This window comes from Pogoniulus pusillus, chromosome 18 (genome assembly GCF_015220805.1).
Source record: "Pogoniulus pusillus isolate bPogPus1 chromosome 18, bPogPus1.pri, whole genome shotgun sequence".
Taxonomy (NCBI): Eukaryota; Metazoa; Chordata; class Aves; order Piciformes; family Lybiidae; genus Pogoniulus; species Pogoniulus pusillus.
The window spans coordinates 17,988,104-18,000,522 of record NC_087281.1 but is presented as its reverse complement, the minus strand read 5'-3'; the positions used below and the strand labels follow the sequence as shown (position 1 = coordinate 18,000,522).

The 12,419-nt window shown below is 39.9% G+C and overlaps 1 long non-coding RNA gene across 1 annotated transcript; it reads left to right on the top strand.

Moving 5' to 3' along the window:
- The first annotated feature begins 2,762 nt into the window (after positions 1–2,762).
- Positions 2,763–12,067, top strand: LOC135183310 (uncharacterized). Its single transcript, XR_010305501.1, has 3 exons — positions 2,763–2,799; positions 11,251–11,307; positions 11,419–12,067. It is a non-coding gene; the product is annotated as an uncharacterized LOC135183310 (long non-coding RNA).
- Positions 12,068–12,419: the final 352 nt, after the last annotated feature.

The window sequence follows — 12,419 nt, the reverse complement described above, 5'->3', positions numbered from 1 at the left end:
CAAGCTGCATGTAGCTCATCTGTCCATTCCTTTGCTATGACTGGAAAAAAACTGCTCTCCATGGATATTATGCATTGATTAGAGGAGCATGTAAATTAAATGTAGATCACTTTCTTCCTGGCTCATTTGATCACCACAAGATCCATTTCTGGACTTTTGTTAGGGTTTGTTTTGGAGGGTGGGAGCTGATGAGCTTGTTTGTTTTTTTCTGGTATGAAGGTTCTGGAAATGAACCAAAGGATCATTTCTGTATGAATAACACTCTTTGTTGCTCTATCAGTGGCAAGTAAATATCACTGACATTTACTTTAAAATGAGAAATATAGGAAAGAAGAAAGCAAACAAAACATAATGGATACCAGACATTTGTTTTGTAGGAGGAAGGGAAAGTATCTTTCTGTAATTATGCAACTGAAGGTCTGTTTATGAACAGAGTTGAAATATTTGATGTTCCTGGAAGGTAACTCTCCAATGATGGCAACTTTTCAGCATAATCTTGAAAAATTAGTCACATTGGGGCCACTAATTTGAGGTATTTCACTTCTCATGAAGTAAAATAACTTTGCAGTTCAGAAAGGAAGGCAAGCTTCACGGGTTTACTTGGGAAGAAAGGCAAGGAGGGAAAGGAAGAACCAAAGAGAGCATGCAAAGCATGGTCCTGCATTCACCTGAACACAAACCCTCTCAATTTGTTCTGAGTTTCACCAGGGTAGAAATGAAGGAGCAGGAACAGTTCATCAGCAATTTGTCTGTGAGAATCATAGAATCAACCAGGTTGGAAGAGACCTCCAAGATCATCCAGTCCAACCTAGCATCCAGACCTAGCCAGTCAACTAGACCATGGCACCAAGTGCCTCTTCCAGTCTTTTCTTGAGCACCTCCAGGGATGGTGACTCCACCACCTCCCTGAGCAGCCCATTCCAATGCCAATCACTCTCTCTGGCAAGAACTTCCTCCTAACATCCAGCCTATGCTTCCCCCTGGTACAACTTAAGACTTTGTCCCCTTGTTCTGTTGCTGGTTGTCTGGGAGAAGAGGCCAACCCCCACCTGGCTACAACCTCCTTGATGCAGAGAGGATGAACTTTATGTCATTTGTTTAGCATCTTCTACAAATCTTGTATCACTTTCTACAAGATCTTTTTTGAGACAGAAGCATGCAGAAAAACCTCCTCTGTAGCCTTAGAGCCCTTCAAAATGCCTTTACATTTTTAATAAGATTTTGGCTTTCTTTTGTGGAAAGTAGAAGGAAACTACTTTTGCTGAGAAATATTTCTGTACTCAGTTCATAGATTTTTCCCACTCATCATTCAGTAAGTCAGTCACAGCCTCTGCTTTGAAGCAAGTTTACCTTCAGAAACACTATACTAAGTCATTTGGAATTCAGTGGATATGTCTGGCACATATATTATAAAACTCCTCAGGGCATTTCAGTATTATCTCAGGAAAAAAAAAAAGAAAAGAAAAAAAAAAGACAAACCAAAAAAAACCCCAACAATCCCCAACCTCTCATAAATATCTTTCTTTCAAAGTTTCATCTGTTCTAACCTAACAATACCAGAATGACAGTCAAACCCAAGTAATTCACCTTTCTGCAGTAGAAAAGGAGCAGTAAAATTTGTCCTGTTTGCAACACTGATTTTTATTTAAATCTATTTTAAATTATATATGTAATATTTTTCTACATATTCTGGAACCTTAGTTAAAGTTTGATATGGATGTAAAACTGAGAACTATTGTCCAGATCTATTAGGATTTAAATGTAAATTCTGAAAGTCATAATAGTTTTATAAGTTGTAGTGTAACAGTTGCTATTGTAAATGACTTAATTAGAATGTACTTTTTCCTGGAGGATGATCCTCTTGCTTCAAAGTTTCCTATTAAAATAATTTTCACATGGATTAGGGAATTGCTTTCCCTTCAGTCATAGAATAAGCCAGGTTAGGAGAGACTTCCAAGATCATCCAGTCCAATGCATCACTCAGCCCTATCAACTAGACTATGGCACTAAGTGCCTCAGCCAGGCTTTTCTTGAACACTTCCAGGGATGGTGACTTCACCACCAACCTGGGCAGCCCATTCATAGACATCATAGAATCAACCAGGTTGGAAGAGACCTCCAAGACCATCCAGCCCAACCTATCACCCAGCCCTAGCCAATCAACCAGATCATGGCACTAAGTGCCCTAGGCAGGCTTTGCTTCAACACCTCCAGGGATGGAAACTCCACTACCTCCCTGGGCAGCCCATTCCAATGGCAAATCACTCCCTCTCTGACAACAACTTCCTCCTAACATCCAGCCTAGACCTCCCCCAGCACCACTTGAGACTGTCTAACATATAGCACCGTCTGGTTTACATTTTTGTTATTTTTTTAACCCCACTTATTCCCCATCTCTCTTATTTCCCCCATCTTCCCCCTTTTCTTTCCATCTTCTTCCTTTCCTCTCCATCTTTCTCTTTCTCCCCATCTTCCTCTTTCCATCTCAATCCCCTTCCTTTTCCTTTCCATCTTCCCTTTTCTCCCATCTTATTTTCCTCTCCAACTCATTCCATTTCATCTCCATCCTTCCAGCACCACCTCCCCTTTTCCACCCTATCTGCCCCTTTCCCAACCCACACCTGGTTTCCCCCCTTTTCCCCCAAACCCAGAACACCTGGGCTCTTTTGGAGTCTCCTCCCACCCCAGGTGTGACCACTTTACCCGCCCTGCCCACTCTCCTTTTTAATCTCCCCCAGGAAAGGCAGAAGCTCTAAGCTTGCCCAACTGGGCAGAGGGTTCCTCCTCCTGTCATCACTGGTGAGTCCTCATGGTGCACACTGGGTGAATGGTGGAGGCAATCAAAGGCCGGGGGGCCTGGTGGCCCCCCGCCTCTGGCTAGGCAGGACCAGGCTTGGTGATCACTCTAGCCTCACTCCATGTGTGCTTGCTGGGCTCCCTTACTTAGGCTGAGTTCCTCTATGTTTATCTGCTTCTTTCTGCTCTCTTATGATGAGCTTAAGTCCTTGGTTGAACTGGAAGCTCATGGAGGACTAGTATTGTGTGGTCATAGAATAGTTTTGGTTGGGAAAGCTCTCTAAGGTCCTCATGCCCAACCTTCAACCCAAGACCACCATGGCCATTAAACCATGTCCTAAAGTTCCATGGCCACATGTTGCTTGGACACCTCCAGGGATGGTGACTCCATCACTTCCCTGGGCAGCCTGTTCCAAAGACTGACCACTCATGCAGCAAAAAAAATGTCCCTCGTGTCCAACCTAGACCTCTCCTGGCACAATTTCAGGCCATTTTTTTTTCACTCTATCACCTGATAACAGGGAGAAGAGACCAGCTCCCACCTTGCTGCAACCTCCTTTCAGGGAGTTGTAGAGAGCAATGAGGTGTGCCCTCAGCCTTCTCTTTTCCACATTAAACAGCCCCAAATCCCTCAGCCACTCCTCAGTGGCCCTGTTCTCCAGACCCTTCATCAGCTTCATTGCCTGAACACACTCCAGCCCTCAATGCCCTTCTTGGCAAGAGGGTTCAGAAACTGAACCCAGGATTTGAGGTGTGGCCTCACCAGTACCCAGTACAGGGGCACCATCCCCTCCCTGCTCCTGCTGGCTACGCTAAGCCTGATCCAGGCCACGATTATAGGATGTTAGGGGTTGGAAGGGACCTCCACAGATCGAGTCCAACCCCCCTGCCAGAGCGGGACCATAGAATCTAGCTGAGGTTGCACAGGAGTGCATCCAGATGGATCTTAAAAGTCTCCAGAGAAGACTTTGCTATAAGTGGCCCTAGAAGATTTCTAATTTTCCTATGCATAACGAATTTAGAGGAAAAGTAGTTGAAAAGGGGTATTAGAGCATACAGTCTGTGATTCTAAGGATTCCTAGGTGTGCTTTACAAATCAGAGAGTCCTAACACACATCTTGGAAAGAAGGGTGGCCAGGCAGCCTTCCATTCACGCGTTGAAAGTGACGTTTCTATTTCCAAGCTCCACCATTCCCCAAACTCCAGGAACTAGGAAATAACTTGTGCTGTGAAACTATCAAATGTATATGAGCGAGCTCTTATTTTCTAACATATCTGAGTATTGAAAGGGCTGTTAGAAGTTGAGAGATTGTGGCTGCATTCCTTCATCTGTATAGAGATACTGATCATGCCTTTCCTAACTTCTGCTCTAGCTTCCCCTGGATGTTGGCTGCTTAGACCATCCCTGACTTTTCCTCTCAAGCAGGGATACAGTCAGCAAGTAATTCAAGATGCAGTGGTTGAAAAAAATTTTGCTTTCAATTCAATATCAGTTTTATTTGTTTGGAAGGTACAAACAAACTCTTTTTCGTTGGCCAATTCAGTTATTTTTACCAACTCTAAGGTCTGGAAATGATGGTGAGATTCCTAGAATGTCATCAGAGCTACTCCAGATGAAGGCATTTTATTGATTTATCAATGGCAATTAACTGCAGTCAGTGAGCTACAAGTGCAGGATCACTACCAGTAATACAATAGAAACACTACAATTATAAATGCTTCCAAAAATGTTTAACAATGTCTGCAAACATGGGGTGTGGGTCATACTTGTTGTTTAGCCTCGAGAAGAGGAGGCTCAGGGGTGACATCATTGCTGTCTACAACTACCTGAAGGGACATTGTAGCCAGGTGGGGGTTGGCCTCTTCTCCCAGGCAACCAGCAATAGAACAAGGGGACACAGTCTCAAGTTGTGCCGGGGAAATTCTAGGCTGGATGTTAGGAGAAAGTTGTTGGCAGAGAGAGTGATTGACATTGGAATGGGCTGCCCAGGGAGGTGGTGGAGTCACCGTCCCTGGAGGTGTTCAAGAAAAGCCTGGCTGAGGCACTTAGTGCCATGGTCTAGTTGACTGGCTAGGGCTGGGTGCTAGGTTGGACTGGATGATCTTGGAGGTCTCTTCCGACCTGGTTGATTCTGTGATTCCCTTCCTCCTCTGTGTTGCCTCCACCATCAGTTCTCTGTATACCATTTGCATCCTCTATGCACAGTCCTGTTACCTTGGAACAACAATTGAGATCTGGACAACTTTGCCAAGGCTGAGCTTTGTAAATGTCTGAGAATTGTCCTATTTTAAGAGAAATCATGAGAGCAGGCATAGTGATACATCTCTTCCTCACTGCTTGAGCAGATTGCTCTTGCCACTTTGCTACAGCTGCTTTCTGAATATTGATAGAATTAAAACAAATATTGTGGCTCAGTACCTTAATTCTAATGTCATCAAAGTGTTGTGGGCTTTGTTTTCTTTATGCAGTGTAGCTGTTACTTAAGTTTTGGTTCTTATCAAATCTCAAATCTCTCAACAAATAATTGAAAGGAGACTCCTGTCCTCCCCCTGTGGTTGTATTTAATTGCTTTTTAATTGATTTCCCAAATGAAGGCTGGAGGGGTTTGTTATTTTGACCTGCTATGATAATTGGATGTGGAAAATGCAACCCTTTAAAAGCTGCAATAAGAATGAGAATTAATTTCCACTCGAAAGTACAAGTACTGAATTACTGAACTCTCTCCACTTTCTGCATGTGTCCAGCTTCACTGCTAAACAAGTTTCTTTTAGATTTTGATACTTGTCATAGAAATCACTAAACAATTCCCACCAAAAAGTGTTCTCTGACTTGTAATACTGCAACATTACTGTGGTGTCAGGAGAAAAAAATGGAAATAATATCCCATGGGATGCTGTAGCTTTATCTCTTCATCTTCTGCATGCTCTGGTGGTCTCCCAAGAGTTATTTTCACCACTGTTTAGCCAAAGGTGGACCTGCTTCCTGGTCTACCAGGGCATTGATCAAGTGAGTGAATTTCCATGGAACAGTTTTTGACTCGTCATAGAAGAGTGTCTAGAGATGATATTAAGAAAAACCATTAACCTCTCTTTACATTGAGAAGAGTGAGCTTGAGTTAGGTAAACTTTAAATTTACTGATCTGATTATAATCAGAGTAATACTAATTCTACTTTTCTCTCAAAAACTTTATAACTATGGAGTGCACAGAACATTTTGAACTGTGTATCAAAATGGCAAAGATCTACAAGGCACCTGGTAAGACAGAAGGAAAGTTACTAATTAAAAGACTTAAAATATACTTGAAAGAGTGAATCAAAATTGAGAGTTATCAGGTTTATACGATGTTGATCTCTATAGACCTTGTACAGTGTAAGTTAGCAAATTAAGGAGTGATTAGTTTCCCAAAAGTGTCTCTTGAATTCCACCTAAAATACTATTTAAGACTGATCAAACACAAACTATTGTTGAAAATTTATTTCAACAACCAAAATCATTAACATAAGCATTGTTCCATGTGATGGTTTGGGTGCAACCTGCCCCCCACACGTTGGAAATCACCCAGGCTAGACTCAGCAGCTCTGGAAAGTGAATGAAACTTATTATTTACAGCTTAGCACAAGACACAAGCAGATATTTACAGTATATACAGTTATAGACAGAAATAGACAAGGTAAAAGGGAATACAGAAACACAACAGCCCTCCCAGAAACCTGAGTCCCCAGGAGGGGCTCCCAACTGCACCTTCACCTTCCCCCTACCCCTCTCAACCTTACCCCAGTCCCAAGGAAGAATGGAGGTTCGGCCAGGCAGTTAGGAAGCAAAGTGGATTAGTCAAAGAAACGGCAGAGAGGGGTGAGGTTAGAGATGCAGCTCAGCCAGTTCCCCAGCAGAAGTAGTTATATACGTTTTTCCTTCTTGTTCTTATTTTACAACTTCAATCCAAAAGAACTCACGTGGGGAATTTAGTTCGGGAGGGGGATCTCCGTGTTTGAGCAATAAATCACTTGAAAATCCACAAGTGAGTCTCCATGTATTTTCCCCACAACCTCCCAAACTACCTTCCGTGACAACAACTCAGCAAGCCTATGAGCGAAGTAGACATCAGCCTTGTTTTCCTTTCACAGCCTGTAATCCAGTTCTTCTCACCAAAACATTCTAGCTAGCTTCAAACTAGCACAGTATTGACCAAATCTGTGCTCACAGCTTATAGTTTAGTTAATTCTTCTCAAAAGAACTCTTGCAATTCACCCAAGAAAGAGGGATAATGTCTAAGAGAAATAACTGAGCCTGGCTAACATTAATTTTCACAAAACTTAAAGTGAGCCAAGATGGAGAGACTTCCATCTGTCTACATATTTCCCAATATTTTCAGGTAATAATTCATGGTACACTCACAAATTATTAATTTAGGTGTTGAGAATCCAAATATTTTATAAGTAATTTATGCACTGGAATGGAAAAGAATCTACTAATGTGTTTTTTAACAGGATGTGGAATAAAAATGATCCCCAAATCTGTTTAGTATCACAAAATCTCTGATCCCTGAAATGTATCCAAAACTCTTAATCTAAATGGGCTTTTATGTCATTTGGCTGAAGCAGAGGGTGCAGTAAGGCATCTGCTATTCCTTCTCACCTAAATATTGTTTCCTTTCTTTCACTGACTGTGAAGCAATTTTGTGTAAAATTGTGTCAGTGTAATACCATCAGATGCTTAGCAACATCAGTATAAAATTATTTCATTACCTGAATTGCTCTGCTTGTCACTCCAACTGCAACTCTTGAAAGACATCAAGACATAGTAGCAATCGTTATTAAGTGTGTATATATATATACATATATATATATAGAATCATAGAATCAACCAGGTTGGAAGAGACCTCCAAGATCATCCAGTCCAACCTAGCACCCAGACCTAACCAATCAACTAGACCATGGCACTAAGTGCCTCATCCAGTCTCTTCTTGAAGACCCCCAGGGGCGGTGCCTCCACCACCTCCCTGGGCAGCCCATTCCAATGGGAAATAGATATATATTTGTTTTGTGTAGGGAGGTGTAGGACATTAAGTGTGTCATCAATACCTTTGCAGATGACACCAAGTTGGGTGGCACTGTTGATCTTCATGAGGGTAGGGAGGCCCCATGGAGAGGCTTGGATAGATTGGATCAATGGTCCAACTTTAGCGGGGTGAGCTTCAACAAGGCTGAATGCCAGGCCCTAAACTTGGATCACAAAAACCTCAAGAAATGCTACAGGCCTGGGGACGTGTGGCAGGGAAATGTGGTTGTTATTTTCCCTTACCTTGAATAAACTGTTCTGCTATAACTGGGTATATTCCAATATAAAGTATTTCATTACGAGTGCTACAGCATTCAATGAATCATAAAATGCCCTGCTGTTGTGATATGCAATCATTGTCCCAGTAGAAAAAACAAGAGACTATATGGTAGAAAAAGGAAAGAAAAGAAATTCAGACATCTCACAGAAGGATATTAATTCAAGCTAGTATGTCTTTTATTCAGACTTCAATAAGCTTATACAGTGATAAGCCTGAATGGGAGAAAGGTGCAGCCCAGGACTTCTTTACATAATTTAAATCTTATTTGAAGTAATTTGTTTCAGAGATAGCAAAAGTTTATCATTTACCATTTGAGTCAGAAGAATAAAAATCAATTTAAAAAAAGAAGGAAGAGGAAGGAATGAAAAGGGTGGAGGAAAATATCAATTTCCCATTCAGAAGAATATTTTATTACTCTAAGGTCCATTTCTGAGTCAAAATTTAAAGCCATGTTTTATAATATGTGTGAGTACTCTGAATTATGAAGTGAAGACACCATGGTGTATTTTTCACTTGCCATTATTAGATTAAGACAATTTTCATAGGGAATATAATGAGTATTGAATTACTTAGTGTCATTTTTACACAGAAATAATAGTATTGTATTACTGAGATCAGTGTTAAATAGCTCATAAGTATTAAGCAACATTTTCCTTTGTCTTGGTATTAGCAATTAGTGCTACTTGTTATACTAGTACTTATTTAATTGCTATTATTTTAAGGAGTAATATATAGGATAGCAGAAAGCAATGCATTCTGTTTCAATGTCTTCTGTGGCAGCAGGAAAAGAGGTGACAGAAAGAATATTGAAGTGCTCTGTGGACATCTTGACATCTATGTCCATAAGTTTCTATCAAAAAGGGCAAAAATGTGGTATCATTTGACAGGTATTGATTGTATGCCTCATGCAAATAAAGATAATACTAGGTTTCATGAACAATTAATGTAGCTAACAGCAGTAGCAGGAAATGAAAATTCTGGTTTCAATTGTATGATTTTTTTATATCCTAGCATTAGAACCTGTCAGGATTCCAGAGTGTTGCCAACCCTGGCCAAACACTAAAGTCCAGCAGCCTTCATGTCCTGATCAGTATGTAAAAACAACAGTAATGAGATTTGATGTATTTTTTTTCATACATATCTACTACAGAACTAAATAAAATTCCCATCACTCACTCAAGTTTCCTAGTATTGTCCCATTCAAAGCAAGTAACAATACATTATGAAGTGTGTATATAAGCTACAACTTTTCTTGCCAATACACTCAAGTACAAAGGACCTCCTCTTATTCCTCTGTTATTTCCAGCATCTACTTTTTGTTTTCTCAATACTGATCAAACTTTGCCTTAAAGCCAGGAAGATTTCCCTCTTTTCTCATCTCCTATGGAATGTTTTCCCAAAGCTCTTAACTATGAAGGATTTGAGCCTGCTTTAAACTCCCATTTTGGAATTACTGGAACCAGTTAATACCATTAACAATTCACTGCCTTTGACCTACAACCACTTTCTGTGATAGAATGATTGGTGCAATCTGTTATCTGAGAACTAAAAAGTAACAGTATTTTTATTGGAAGGCAATGTAATCATGCATGGGGCCTTAGTCTATCATTTAGTTTGTTTTGGCCTAATGGAATTATACCTCTATTGGAATAACTAGCTACTAATGGAATTATGCTTCTATTGGAATAACTAGCTACTAATGGGATTATGCTTCTATTGGAATAACTAGCTACCAATGGAATTGTGCTTCTATTGGAATAGCTAGCTACCAATGGAATTATGCTTCTATTGGAATAACTAGCTACTAATGGAATTATGCTTCTATTGGAATAGCTAGCTACCAATGGAATTATGCTTCTATTGGAATAGCTAGCTACCAATGGAATTATGCTTCTATTGGAATAACTAGCTACTAATGGAATTATGCTTCTATTGGAATAGCTAGCTACCAATGCAATTATGCTTCTATTGGAATAGCTAGCTACCAATGGAATTATGCTTCTATTGGAATAGCTAGCTACCAATGCAATTATGCTTCTATTGGAATAGCTAGCTACCAATGGAATTATGCTTCTATTGGAATAGCTAGCTACCAATGGAATTATGCTTCTATTGGAATAGCTAGCTACTAATGGAATTATGCTTCTATTGGAATAGCTAGCTACCAATGCAATTATGCTTCTATTGGAATAGCTAGCTACCAATGCAATTATGCTTCTATTGGAATAGCTAGCTACCAATGCAATTATGCTTCTATTGGAATAGCTAGCTACCAATGGAATTATGCTTCTATTGGAATAGCTAGCTACCAATGGAATTATGCTTCTATTGGAATAGCTAGCTACCAATGCAATTATGCTTCTATTGGAATAGCTAGCTACCAATGGAATTATGCTTCTATTGGAATAGCTAGCTACCAATGCAATTATGCTTCTATTGGAATAGCTAGCTACCAATGGAATTATGCTTCTATTGGAATAGCTAGCTACCAATGCAATTATGCTTCTATTGGAATAGCTAGCTACCAATGCAATTATGCTTCTATTGGAATAGCTAGCTACCAATGCAATTATGCTTCTATTGGAATAGCTAGCTACCAATGCAATTATGCTTCTATTGGAATAGCTAGCTACCAATGCAATTATGCTTCTATTGGAATAGCTAGCTACCAATGCAATTATGCTTCTATTGGAATAGCTAGCTACCAATGCAATTATGCTTCTATTGGAATAGCTAGCTACTAACCATAGTGCATTACTGATAAATAACAGTTTTGGACAGAGTACCATACTACCTCACAAAAAAATACCTCTTTTCAGAAGGATAACAACTAAGCCAATTGCCTAGATGAGAGCAAATAAATTACATTGCTACTGCAAATTGGATATTATTAAACTGACATAAAATGGATGTTTGAAAGTGAAAGTGCTCTGACTCCTATTCAAACTGCTGTTGTTACAACCAAAGACAGATGTTTAACTGTACCAATATACATCAGCCTTGGAGCCTGAATTTTTCAGAGGAACTGCAATGGAGTAATTAAACTCATCTGCTTAAAGCAGAGAGTTTGATTTGTGTATTTACAGTAAATTCCTTGAACAACTTTTCTCCTAGTGCCTTGTTATGCTCTGAGGGGGATTAGCTATGTCTCAGCAGAAAGATCCCTGGCAGGTAATGAAGATAGGTTAAAAGCAAAGCAAACTTCTGCTCAGGGGAAAAAATGCCTATGATTTTTAGCTTTTGGTAATCTGATTTTATTTTATTTTATTACTTTTTTGACAGCTACTTTTTACACTGCAACTCTCATTGAAAAAGTTTCTTCTACACGTGCCTTTAGTGGCAGAGCAGCAAGTAAAACAACCCTGAAAACAAAGCAGAAGGATGCTATGAAGGAAAGAAAACAAGCGACAATTACTGGCTGCATATTAATACTGCATGGCTTTTTTACCCCTGCATCAGAAGTAAAATAAAGAATCAGTGCAAGGAAATATTCTATAGCTGTCAGGAAACAGATTGTAAATGATTAACTTGATCTTTCTGGGGAAGTAGTGTATCTTCCGTTCAGAATGTACATCTGAAAAGCGGCTTTTTGTTTCGAGCAGTCTTCCTATCTTCCCAATGAGTTTTAAGTTGCCTGTCAGATGTGCAGAACAGAAAATCTGTAGAGGTAAAAAGGGAAAGGTTAACTCCCCAGCCTCTCTTTGATAAGTAAGGGTATTAAAACGGTGTGCCTTATCTCTGTAGCATAGTGAGTCAGAGATACCAAGGATAAAGTGCTAAGGTCCACAAAATCCCAGGATCTGCTAGTAGGTTACAATGGCCAGAGCTCTAAAAGACCTAAGTAAGAAGAATATTATTTTTGGGATGGAGTTAAGAACATGGAGTATTTCTACAAGACTATTTAATAAAATCTATTATCTCCCCTGAAGAATTACACAGATTGATCTCTCGCATACAAACCAGCCCTTAGGTTTCAAATACCTCCTACACTGCAGTTAAGACTACCTTTTGTCTGCCTAGACCGTAGACTCCAAAGCTGTAACGTATGTGGGGTTACAGAGAGGGATGTTTATTTTAGGGTGAACACAGACAAAATTACATTATGAGGACAATATTAGAACTGTAGTTGAGAGAGACAACTTGGGACAAGAATCTTTGGGAAAAAAAACGCTTGACAATGGAAAGTCAAACAAAAAAAATTAAGACACATAAATATTGTGTATATATAGAAAGGTCTGATGGCTCTGGAACTGAAGAGGAGGTTATCACTCTGTCAGTTTCCC